This window comes from Acinonyx jubatus, chromosome B4, assembly GCF_027475565.1.
Source record: "Acinonyx jubatus isolate Ajub_Pintada_27869175 chromosome B4, VMU_Ajub_asm_v1.0, whole genome shotgun sequence".
NCBI classification, from domain to species: domain Eukaryota; kingdom Metazoa; phylum Chordata; class Mammalia; order Carnivora; family Felidae; genus Acinonyx; species Acinonyx jubatus.
In genome coordinates, this window is record NC_069387.1 from 11,888,217 (window position 1) to 11,900,650 (window position 12,434).

At 42.8% G+C, this 12,434-nt stretch overlaps 1 protein-coding gene across 8 annotated transcripts in view; it reads right to left on the minus strand.

Moving 5' to 3' along the window:
* Positions 1 to 12,434, minus strand: part of CCDC3 (coiled-coil domain containing 3) — a 192,370-nt gene that overhangs the window by 171,729 nt on the left and 8,207 nt on the right. For all 8 annotated transcript variants that reach the window (XM_053225305.1, XM_053225303.1, XM_053225301.1 and 5 more), the window contains one exon: positions 10,863 to 10,979. The gene's annotated coding sequence lies outside the window, so the exon portion shown is untranslated. The remainder of the gene's footprint in view (positions 1 to 10,862; positions 10,980 to 12,434) is intronic.

Below are 12,434 nucleotides of genomic sequence, written 5' to 3' on the forward strand. Positions count from 1 at the left end.
ATGACTAACTCAATGTGGAGGGAAGAGTCAGAGGTACTGCTAAATTTCTAACTCCTAAAACTGGGTGAATGTCCGTGACATGAGTCAAGATGGAGAACTGAGAGAAAAGACCGGCTTGGCCAAGATGATGAACTCAGGGGTCGAATGTGTTGATTTTTAGATGTCTAAAGGGTTGCAGCCAGCAACTGGTTACGGAGGGTCTGAAGACCAGAGGACAGCAAGAGCGGGACCAGGACAGGGAAACTTTCCAGGGCGAGGGAGGAGAGAGCTGAGCACTAAGCATCGAGGCATGCTCAGGAGGAGCATTGGAAACACGAACTTCAGCTGTGAGGGAGGCCAGAAGGAGCACTCAGGGCAGCAGGAAAAGGACACAGAAGCCAAGTGCATGATCACAGGTGTCCATTGCGGCAGAGGAATCAACAAAATAACACAGAGGGAAGTCTCTACAAGCCATGCATCCCATGGCACCATCTTTTTAAAATTTTTATGTTTTATTTATTTTAATGTTTTTTAATGTTTTGTTTATTTCTGAGAGAGACAGCACGAGCAGGGGAGGGGCAGGGAGAGAGAGGGACAGAGGATCTAAGTGCGCTCTTTGCTGACAGCAGCGAGCTCAGTGTGGGGCTTGAACTCATGAACCGTGAGATCACGACCTGAGCCAAAGTTGGACGCTCAGCTGACTGAGCCACCCAGGTTCCCCCCACCGTTGCACCATCTTGAGGTACAAAAAGTAGCATTTCTATAATATTCAAGCCACAGTGACAGGATAGTCCCAGTCCTCCAAATGCCAACAGACCATTCTGACATTCTTAGGGTTCCTACCTCATGTAGAGTCTAAGAACCCCACACACGGCGATACCAATGAAGATATGGATCCCAATAAGACTCATTTAACAGAGAAGGGGCAGAAGGGGTGGCCGGTCCCCCAACGTGTCTCTGCTAACAGCCACCAGTTCTCTGCCAGAAGTGCTTGAAATCAAGGATTTCTGAGGCTGCGGCCAACAATGTGAGATATGGGGGGTAGAGTTGCCTCCATCTATCCCCAAGGTTACTACATGCTAACGTAGGCCATAGCTCTAAGGTGCTGCTCTGTGTACACACACACACACACACACACACACACAAACACACAACAGCCATCTCCCCTATGATTCTGGTGTGCCTGGGACAGAAGCAATGACAGCATCAATTACCTGCTGGGCGTGGAAAGCCCCTCCCCTCCCATCAGGTACCCCAAGGTACCTTCTGACCAGCTGGCCTTGGTCTAGTTCTGCCTATCTCATTAGTCATGCTAATCTATTTCAAGGGGACACAGTTTCCCTATTTCAGGTATTTCCTCTAGGAAGGGAGCCAGGAAGGTACTTACTGAGGTCACCCTCCTGGATCTTTCTGTACATTCATTTACTTCAACCCAGGTGCAGTGGGGTGACTCATCTGAGTGATAAATTTGGGAAGAATCAATCACACACATTTATTTCTTCCCTTCTTTTTCTCCTCTTCAGAGGGAGTTGCTTGTCCACAAGAGCATGGGCTCTGCTTTGCTCCTCCAGGGCCCCAGGGGTGTGGTAGCCAGGGCTGCCCCAGTGGACGTGTCCATAAAAACTTAGCAAGTCAAGTTTCCCAGTAGATGAGCCACACCCTGCAGCCAAGCCTTCATCAGTCATGAAGGAAAATGTTAATTCTCCATGTGCCCCTCTCCCTTGCCTGATTTCTCAATTTGTTCAGAAGCCAGGCAGGGAGGAAGATCTTAGACACAGCTGACGGAGTCTCAGTCAAAAGCATTCAGAAGGAGCGGCTGGGAGGCTCAGTCAGTTAAGCGTCCGACTTTGGCTGTTATGATCTCATGGTTTGTGAGTTTGAGCCTCACATCAGGCTCTGTGCTGTCAGAGCAGAACCTGCTTCAGATCCTCTGTCCCCCCTCTCTCTTCCCCTCCCCCACTCATTCTCTCTCTCTCTCTCTCTCTCTCTCTCAAAAATAAATAAACATTTTTAAAAAGTATTCAGGAAATACTGAATCTGTGTGAATAATGCATGTCAGTGTGTTCTATTTTCTGAGCCCCCTCAGAGACCCTGGGTGCCTCAATCAGTTGAGCATCCAACTCTTGATTTCAGCCCAGGTCCTGATCCCAGGATCAAGGGATCAAGCCCTGCATTGGGCTCTGTGCTGAGCCTGAAGCCTGCTTAAGATTCTCTCTCTCTCCCTCTGCCCCCTCTCCCCCACTTGAGTGCTCTCTCTCTGTCTCTCTCTCTAAAATAGAAACAGAGAGAGAGAAAGAGAGAGAGAGAGAGAGAGAGAGAGAGAGAAAGAGAGAGAGAAATCTCTAGTGTCAGTATCAGTTCTTCCTGAAATTGTTCTGGCAACCTTCAGCTATGGGTCAAGGTGTGGGGTCTACCTCAAGCCAGGGCCCCCTGACCCTTGCCCAAGGAAAAATTAATAAGTAAGCATGTTAGTGCACACTCTGCCCAGAAATGCTGTTGCTCAGGAACTAAAAGGGGGAACTCCTGTGGCTCTTCCCAGAACAAAGAAGGTCTGCTGCAAGATCGCTGGGGTGTCCCCAAGCCAGAAATAGCAAGGGCTAACATTTTGAAATGTCATCTTCTGCTAAAAACAATCCTACATCCTGTTACACATCCATTGAATTTAGCGATAGGAGGTCCTCAGTGATCTTGGACAGAGCAAAAGGGTTCTCACCCAGAAACATTTAGGAAATACTGAACTCCATGTGAATAATGCACATCAGCAAGGTAAAGGCCACGGATAGAATAGTGTCCTAAATTTTGCTTAACAGAGACTTTGTAACCCATAATCTCTCCTTTGAGGCCAAAAACCTATGAAAATCCCAAAAAAACATTGGAAATTCAGGGAGTCCAATATCACGTAAGACATCAGGGTACAGGAAATTAATTAGAAAAGGTGGTTGATGGTTGTAAAGAGAAAAGCAGAACTAAGAGAGGCCTTGCTTACTTAGTGATGGAGTTATTTTTAGAATGGTAGGGACTGCCTTATGTTTCTAGGCCAAGGGAGGAAGGCCCAAGAAAGGAAAAGATGGCCAATAGGATAAACAGAACAATCTTAGTCCCTCAGGGTGTTTATAATCAGGCAGCTTTTACTTGGTAAATCCATCCTATATCAATGACCAATGAAAGGAAGCCCCAAACTTATAAGGTGTAAATGCAAAATACATGGGTAATCATTCTTTCCAGATATTTCTAAAGATGGCATAATGATTTCAAGCCAGTCTTATCGATATTTAAATGTGAGGCAGTTGTTCTTTTTTTTTTAAGTTTATTTATTTATTTTGAGAGAGAGACAGAGACAGTGAGCAGGGGAAAGGCAGAGAGAGAGGGAGAGAGAGAATCCCCAGCAGGCTCTGTGCTGTCAGTGTGGAGTTCAATGTGGGGCTTGATCCCACAAACTGTGAGATCATGATCTGAGCTGAAACCAAGAATCAGGGGCCTAACCATCTGAGCTACCCAGGCACCCCAGGGCAGTTGTTGTTAATATTTGGGGAGTTACGGATAAAACTCTAATTCCCTACAAAGGCACCTACAAGGGTATCAGGGGTTTCACCCCTAATTTCCAGGTTTGTCCCCAGAGCTATGGTCCAGAAGTCAGGAAGTTGAAGGTCCCACCCAGAGATCAGCAAAATGCAGAAAAGGACTGTCAGTGGTCACAGATGTCCACAACCTGGGGACTGAGAGCCATCAGAGGAATATGAAAGGGGCTGCAAATCCATGTGTTGAAGCCAACACTGTGTGGCCACAATTCTCCCAGTCTGGCACAGATGTACCTTCGAAGCCCTGTCCTAAGCCTAATGGCAAGAGAGTCTCAGAAATAGAGTTCCCAGGGCCACCTGGGTGGCTCAGTCAGTCAAGAATCTGACTCTTGAGGGGTCAAGATGGCAGAACAGCATGGAAGGTTTTTTTTTTTTTTTGCATCTCTTGTCCCTGAAATGCAGCCAGATCAACACATAACCATCTTGCACACCTAGAAAATTGATTTGAGGATTAATACAACAATCTGCACAACCTGAACCACAGACCTCGGCAGGTACACAGCGCAGAGAGGTGAACTGGAGGAGAGAGAAGCTGTGGAAGGCAGGGAGCTGTTTTTGCTTGTGGAGAGAGGACAGAGATGGCGGGGGCGGGGGGGTGGTTTGGAGAATATGGGAAAAGCACCCCCCCCAAAATTAGCTGGAGAGAAAGTGGAAAAGTGGAAACAGCCTCAGGGACTGAACAAGAAAAGGGAGAAAGGAGAAAGGAGAGGATTTAAATTCCATTAAGACTCTATAAACAGGGGGAGCGCAGAGTCTGAAACTCCGCAGCTCAATACCTGGCGGTGCTCTGGTGGGAAGGGAAAATCCCCAGGAACAGAGTGAAGTCCGGGCAGTCCTTGGGCCACCCAGGGAGAGGTGGTTCCCCTGTTGGGAGGACATTTGGTAGAGGCTGTGCGGCCACCCCACAAGCAAAGGTCCCAGTGGACCCTGGAGAACAACCACATTCGCTGGTGCTGGAACAAGGACATTAAGAGGGAAGCCTGGTACCAGATGTGTGTTGTAATTTTCCATAAACTCTGAAACTCTGCTGCTACACAATCGCGTTAACCTTTTCTGGGGCGGGCTGGCACCCAGCCACAGTCTCTGGGCATTGGCAGCAGCACGGTCTCCCAAATGTTCCTGGGGTGGGTGGGCACCCAGCCATTGCTGAGTGACACCCTCCCCAAGACGGTCTGAGCAGGTCAAAGCCACAGTCCCTCAGAAGTGAGGGGTCAGGAAACACAGCCACATCTGAGATAAAACTCAGGAGGGAGGTGCTACCTGGCAGCCTGATGGCATGGTCATGGACAGTGTAGAAGCAGGGAGTAGACGGAAGCCGGAGACAAAGGAGGGGTGCTCGACTGCCAGTCAGGGAGAGCACAGAGTTCTGATACTAGAGACTGGGTAGCTGGGTAACACCATTTTCACCCCTCTCACGCATACACGCCTATAAGCGCTACAGCAATCCATCCCAGTAAGCTGAGCAGCACCATCTAGTGGAGAACGGAGCCATTACACTAAACCCTGACCAACCACTCTTGACAAACACAAGTCTCTCCACTTGCTTAGTTTACAGACTATAAAGTGCTTCACAGTTTGACTTCTAGGGGAAACAGATTTAATTTCAACCATGTCTCATTCTGTTTGCTTGTCCTTTTATTCAATTTTTTTCTCTTCCTTTTCTTATTCTTGAATACAGAAAGATAAAAAATTTATTTTATTTTCCATTTTTATTAAAAAGATTTTTCCTTAATTTTTCTATTATATTTTATACATTTTTGTGAATTTTAAAAATTCTATTTTACTTTCATCATTTCATTTTATTCTATTTTATTGTATTCATTTTTCAAATTTTCAAACATTTCTTTTTTTCCTTCTTTTTTTTCTTATCTTTCCCTTTTTTCTCTAATCTATCAAGCTTCTTTCAACAGCCAGATCAAAACACACCTAGGATCTAGCATCCTTTATTTGATTTCTTTGTGCTGTTTTTAATTTTTAATTTTTTTTAACTTTATTAATTCCTTTTCTTCCTTCAAAATGCTGAAATGAAAAATTTACCCCAAAAGAAAGAACAGGAAGAAATGACAGCCAGGGACTTAATCAACACAGATACAAGCAAGATGTCTGAACTAGAGTTTAGTATCACAATAATAAGAATACTAGCTGGGGTTGAAAACAGACTAGAATCCCTTTCTAGGAAGATGAAGTAAAAGCTAGTCAGGATGAAATTAAAAAATGCTATAACTGAGCTGCAATCTTGAATGTATGCCAAGGTGGCAAGGATGGATGGGGCAGAGCAAAGAATCAGCGACATAAAGGACAAACTTATGGAGAATAATGAAGCAGAAAAAAAGAGGGAGACTAAGGCAAAAGAGCACAATTTAAGAATTAGAGAAATCAGTGACTCATTAAAAAGGAACAACATCAGAATCAAAGGGGTCCCAGAAGATGAAGAGAGTGAAAATGGCATAGAAGGGTTATGTGAGCAAATCATAGTAGAAAACTTTCCTAACCTGGGGAAAGACACAGACATCAAAATCCAGGAAGCACACAGGACTCCCATTAGATTCAACAAAAACTGACCATCAACAAGGCATGTCATAGTCAAATTCACAAAATACTCAGGCAAGGAAAGAATCATGAAAGCAGCAAGGGGAAAAAAGTCCTTAACCTACAAGGGAAGACAGATCACATTCGCAGCAGACCTATCCACAGAAACTTGATAGGCCAGAAAGGAGTGACAGGATATATTCAGTGTGCTGAATTGGAAAAATATGCAGCCAAGAATTCTTTATCCAGCAAGGCTGTCATTCAAAATAGAAGGAGAGATTCAAAGTTTCCCAGACAAACAAAAATTAAAGGAGTTTGTGACCACTAAACCAGCCCTGCAAGAAATTTTAAGGGGGACTCTCTGAGGGGAGAAAAGACAAAAAACAAAAACAAAACAAAAACAAAAAGACCAAAAGCAACAAAAAGACTAGAAAGGACCAGAGAACACTGCCAGAAACTCTGACTCTACAGGCAACATAATGGCAATAAATTTGTATCTTTCAGTACTCACTCTAAACATCAATGGTCTAAATGTTCCAATCAAAAGACATAGGGTAACAGAATGGATAAGAAAACAAGATCCATCTATATGCTGTTTACAAGAGACCCATTTTGGACCTAAAGACACCTTCAGATTGAAAATAAGGGGATGGAGAACCATCTATCATGCTAATGGTCGCCAAAAGAAAGCCTTAGTAGCCATACTTATATCAGACAATCTAAATTTTAAAATAAAGACTGTAACAAGAGATGAAGAAGGGCATTATATCATAATTAAGCAGTCTATCCACCAAGAAGACCTAACAACTGTAAACATTTATGTGCCAAATGTGGAAGCACCCAAACATATAAATTAATTATCACAAACATAAAGAAACTCATTGATAATGATACCATAACAATAGGGGACATCAACACCTCACTTACAACAATGGACTGATCATCTAAACAGAAAATCAACAAGGAAACTATGGCTTTGAATGACACACTGGACCGGATGGACTTAACATACATATTCACAACATTTTATCCTAAAGCAGCAGAATACACATTCTTCTCAAGTGCACATGGAACATTCTCCAGACTAGATCACATACTGGGACACAAATCAGCCCTCAACAAGTAAATAAAGATCAAGATTATACTGTGCATATTTTCAGACCACAACACTATGAAACTTGAAATCAACTACAAGAAAAAACTTGGAAAGATAACAAATACTTGGAGACTAAAGAATGAATGAATTTCTAACCAAGAAATTAAAGAGGAAATTAAAAAGTACATGGAAGCCAATGAAAATGATAACACCACCACCCAAGACCTTTGGCACACAACAAAGGGGGTCATAAGAGGGAAGTGTATAGCAATCCAGGCCTTCCTATAGAAGGAAGAAAGGTCTCAGATACACAACCTAACCTTATACCTCAAAGAGCTGGAAAAAGAACAACAAATAAAACCCAAAACCAGCAGAAGACAGGAAATAATACAGATCAGAGCAGAAATCAATGCTATCGAAACCGAAAAACAGTAGAACAGATCAATGAAACCAGGAGCTGGTTCTTTGAAAGAATTACCAAAATTGATAAACCCCTAGTGAGTTTGACCAAAAGGAAAAAGGAAAGGACCCAAATAAATAGAATCAAGCATGAAGGAGGAGAGATCACAACCAACACTACAGAAATACAAACAATAATAAGAGAATATTATGAGCAATTATACACCAATAAAATGGGAAATCTGGAACAAATGGACAAATTCCTAGAAACATATAAGCTACCAAAACTCAAACAGAAAGAAATAGAAAATTTAAACAGTCCCATTACCAGTAAAGAAATCCAAAATATAGAAATGGAAGGAAAACTTCCAAACTGTATGAAGCCAGGATTAACTTGATTCTAAAACCAGACAAAGACCCCACTAAAAAGGAGAACTATAGACCAATTTCCCTAATGAACATGGATGCAAAATTCTCAGTAAGTTACTAACCAACCAGATCTAACAATACATTAAAAGAATTATTCACCATGACCAAGTGGAATTATACCTGGGATGCAGGGCTGATTCAATATCTGCAAAACAATCAATGTGATTCATCACATGAATGAAAGAAAGGAAAAGAACCACATGATCCTCTCAATAGATGCAGAGAAAGCATTTAACAAAATACAGCATCTTTCTTGGTAAAAACCCTCAAGAAAGTAGGGATAGAAGGACCATACCTCAAGATCATAAAAGCTGTATATGAAAGGCCCACTGCTTATACATCCACAATGGGGAAAAACAGAGCTTTCCCCCAAAGGTCAGGAACACAACAGAGATGTCCACTCTTACCACTGTTATTCAACATAGTACTGGAAGTCTTAGCCTTGGAAGTCAGACAACACAAAGGAATAAAAGGCATCCAAATCGGCCAGGAGGAAGTCAAACTTTCATTCTTCGCAGATGACATGATACTCAATATGGAAAACTCAAAAGACTCCACCAAAAAAAAACTGTTAAAAACTGATCCATGAATTCAGCAAAGTTGCAGGATATAAAATCAATGCACACAAATCGTTTGCATTCCTATACACCAATAATGAAGCAACAGAAAGAGGAATCAAGGAATCGATCCCATTTACAATTGCACCCAAAACCATAAAATACCTAGGAATAAACATAACCAAAGAGGTGAAAAATCTATACACTGAAAACTATACAAAGCTGATGAAAGAAATTGAAGAAGACACAAAAAAATATTCCATGCTCCTGGATTGGAAGAACAAACATTGTTAAAATGTCAATACTACCCAAAGCAATCTACATAGTCAATGCAATACCTAGTGAAATAATGCCAGCATTCTTCAGAGCTAGAACAAAAAATCCTAAAATTTGTATGGAACCAGAGAAGACCCTGAATAGCCAAAGCAATCTTGAAAAAGAAAACCAAAACTGGAGGCATCACACTCCCAGACATCAAGACGTATTACAAAGCTGTAATCATCAAGATAGTATGGTACTGGCACAAGAACAGACACTCAGATCAATGGAACAGAATAGAGAACCCAGAAATGGACCCATAAATGTATGGCCAACTCATCTTGGACAAAGCAGGAAAGAACATCCAGTGGAATAAAGACAGTCTCTTCAGCAAGCGGTGCTGGGAAAACTGGACGGCAACATGCAGAAAAATGAACCTGGGCCACTTTCTTACACCATACACAAAAATAAACTCAAAATGGATGAAAGACCTCAATGTAAGACAGGAAGCTGTCAAAATCCTAGAGAAGAAAGCAGGCAAAAACCTCTTTGACCTCGGCCACAGCAACTTCTTACTCAACACATCTCCAGTGGAAAGGGAAACAAAAGCAAAAATAAACTATTGGGACCTCATCAAAATAAAAAGCTTCTGCACAGCAAAGGAAACAATCCACAAAACTAAAAGGCAACCGATGGAATGGGAGGAGATATTTGCAAATGACGTATCAGATAAAGGGTTAGTATCCAAAAGCTATAAAGAACTTCTCAAACTCAACACCCAAAAAACAAATAATCCAGTGAAGAAATGGGCAAAAGACATGAATAGACACTTCTCCAAAGAAGACATCCAGATGGCCAACAGACACATGAAAAAATGCTCTACATCACTCATCATCTAGGAAATACAAATCAAAGCCACAATGAGATATCACCTCACACCCGCCAGAATGGCTCACATTAACAACTCAGGCAACAACAGATGTTGACGAGGATGCGGAGAAAGAGGATCTCTTTTGTACTGCTGGTGGGAATGCAAACTGGTGTAGCCACTCTGGAAAAAAGTATGGAGGTTCCTCAAAAAATGAAAAATAGAACTACCCTATGCCCCAGGAATTGCACTACTAGGTATTTATCCAAGGAGTACAGGGATGCTGTTTTGAAGGGACACATGCACCTCAATGTTTATAGCAGCACGATCAACAATAGCCGAAGTATGGAAAGAGCCCAAATGTCCATTGACAGATGAATGCATAAAGAAGATGTGGTGTATATATATACAATGGAGTATTACCCGACAATCAAAAAGAATGAAATCTTGCCATTTGCAACTACATGGATGGAACCAGAGGGTATTATGCTAAGCGAAATTAGTCAGAGAAAGACAAATATAATATGACTTCACTCATATGTGGACTTTAAGATACAAAACAGATGAGCATAAGAGGAAGGAAACAAAAATAATATAAAAATAAGGAGGGGAACAAAATGTAAAAGAGTCTTCAAGAACAAACAAAGGGGTGCTGTAGGGGTTGTGGGAGGGAGGATAGTCTAAATGTAAGGGGCATTAAGGAATCTACCCCTGAAACCATTGTTGCACCATATGCTAACTAACTTAGATGTAAATTAAACAATAAATAAATTAAAAAAAAAAAAAGAATCTGACTCTTGGTTTCAGCTCAGGCCATGATCTTACAGTTCATGGGATCAAGCCCCACATCAGACTCTGTGCTGTCAGCACAGAGCCTGCTTGGGATTCTCTCTCTCCCTCTCTCTCTGCCCCTCCCCTGCTCATACGCTCTCTCTCTCAAAATAAAGAAACTTCAAAAAAAGAAATAGAGGGGAGAGCATAAAAGGCAATTGGGATATGCTGTCCCTGTCCCTTCTCTGTGCTCAGCCCTGCATTTCCCCCCATGAGGAATCAACAACAGGGCACTCAGTGACAAGACCAGATGGCACATGGGGTGGGTAAGAGAAAAGCACAGAAGGGTTATGTGTGATGAGAGGGGGAACAGGAAGTCTGAATGGGAAGGGGCTTACCTCCTTAGATGGCCATGTTGAAGCAAGTATGGTCTGGCACCAGTGGAGAAGAGGAGCAGGGAGCCAGTCACATAGCAGAGCACCCGTGGCTACACCCCCTTGTGGGCTCTGTAGGAGCTGGAACATATAGGTGGAAGCAGAAGGTCAGATTTATGTTCTTCCAGACTTTCTGGGTGTGCTCGCATTAAGACAAGGTCTGTTCTGCTTCCTGTCTTTGGTGATAGTATCATAGGCTGAGGAGCTACCTAAAATGATCAAATTCAGGACTCCACGGATCAATGCAGTGCCTTTGTATAAATTAGAAAAAGGAGGGGTGCTTGGATGGCTCCATCGGTTAAGCATCTGACTCTTGTTTTCGGCTCAGGTCATGACCTTGTGGTTCCTGAGATCAAGCCCCCATCGGGGTCTGTGCTGACAGCGTGGAGCCTGCTTGGGAGTGTCTCTCTCCCTTTCTCTCTGCCTCACCCCTGCTCTCTCTCTCTCTCTCTCCCTCTCTCTCAAAATAAATAAATAAATGTTAGTGGGGGAGGGGCAGAGAGAGAGTGAAACAGAATTCGAAGCAGGCTCCAGGCTCTGAGCTGTCAGCACAGAGCCCGATGTGGGGCCCAAACCCATGGACCATGAGATCATGACCTGAGACAGACGCTTAACCGACTGAGCCACCCAGGGGCCCCAACAAACAATCATTTTTAAAAAATAGAAAAAGGAATTGATTCCCTGAGGAGATGCAGCCACACACCAAGGTGGGTGGCTTGGTGAGGACAGTGCTGGGTGCCTGCAGCCTGCATTCGTCCCTGTGGCCAAACACCGCGGTGCCACGAGTAGCCTGCACAACTGTGCACGGCAGCCTCACCCACAGCCTGGCAAGACTAAACTGCAGTGAATTTATATATCCAGAAAGGTTGGGCAGTCTTAATCATGGCTTAGTCATTTTCACTGGCTTTTTTAAAACTGGTTCTTAATTATCATAAAAAGATTCAACAGTTTAGAAACAGCGTTGAGAAGGATAGAAAGGATTTGCATGCCGCTCCAAAGATAGAAGGATTCCAATTCTGTGGCGGAGATATCAATCTTGGAATAAACGAAGGGGAAATATGAAATGAGCAAGCCAGTGTTTACAAACACCAGAGAGGAGCATGATAAGATGACATCCTCTAAAATGCAGTGGAAGCAAGCAATCTCAACTGTAATTAGCACGAGCCACTAAGTAGGATGAATCGTATTGAGAAATGAGTTCTTGATCTTGAAAGGTAAAATGAGCACCAAGGATGGAAACCAAGCTGCAGATCTCCCAGAGATGACATTCGAGAAATAACCAAAGCCACCAAGTGAATAAAAAGAGACACATTGTCTCTCATCTACCTGTTCTTGTCTCCAAAAAATTAGGCAAAGGAAGCCAATGAGGCATCAAACAGCATCAAGGAGACAGGAATGGGAAGGAAGAAAGCATTTCTTTATTAACTAAGCATTGAGATACGTGTAGAATTAGGTTTAGAACAAATGCTCTCTTCAAATTCTCCAGGGTCTGATTAAGGTCCAAGAAATACATAGCTGACCATATAAACTGTATCA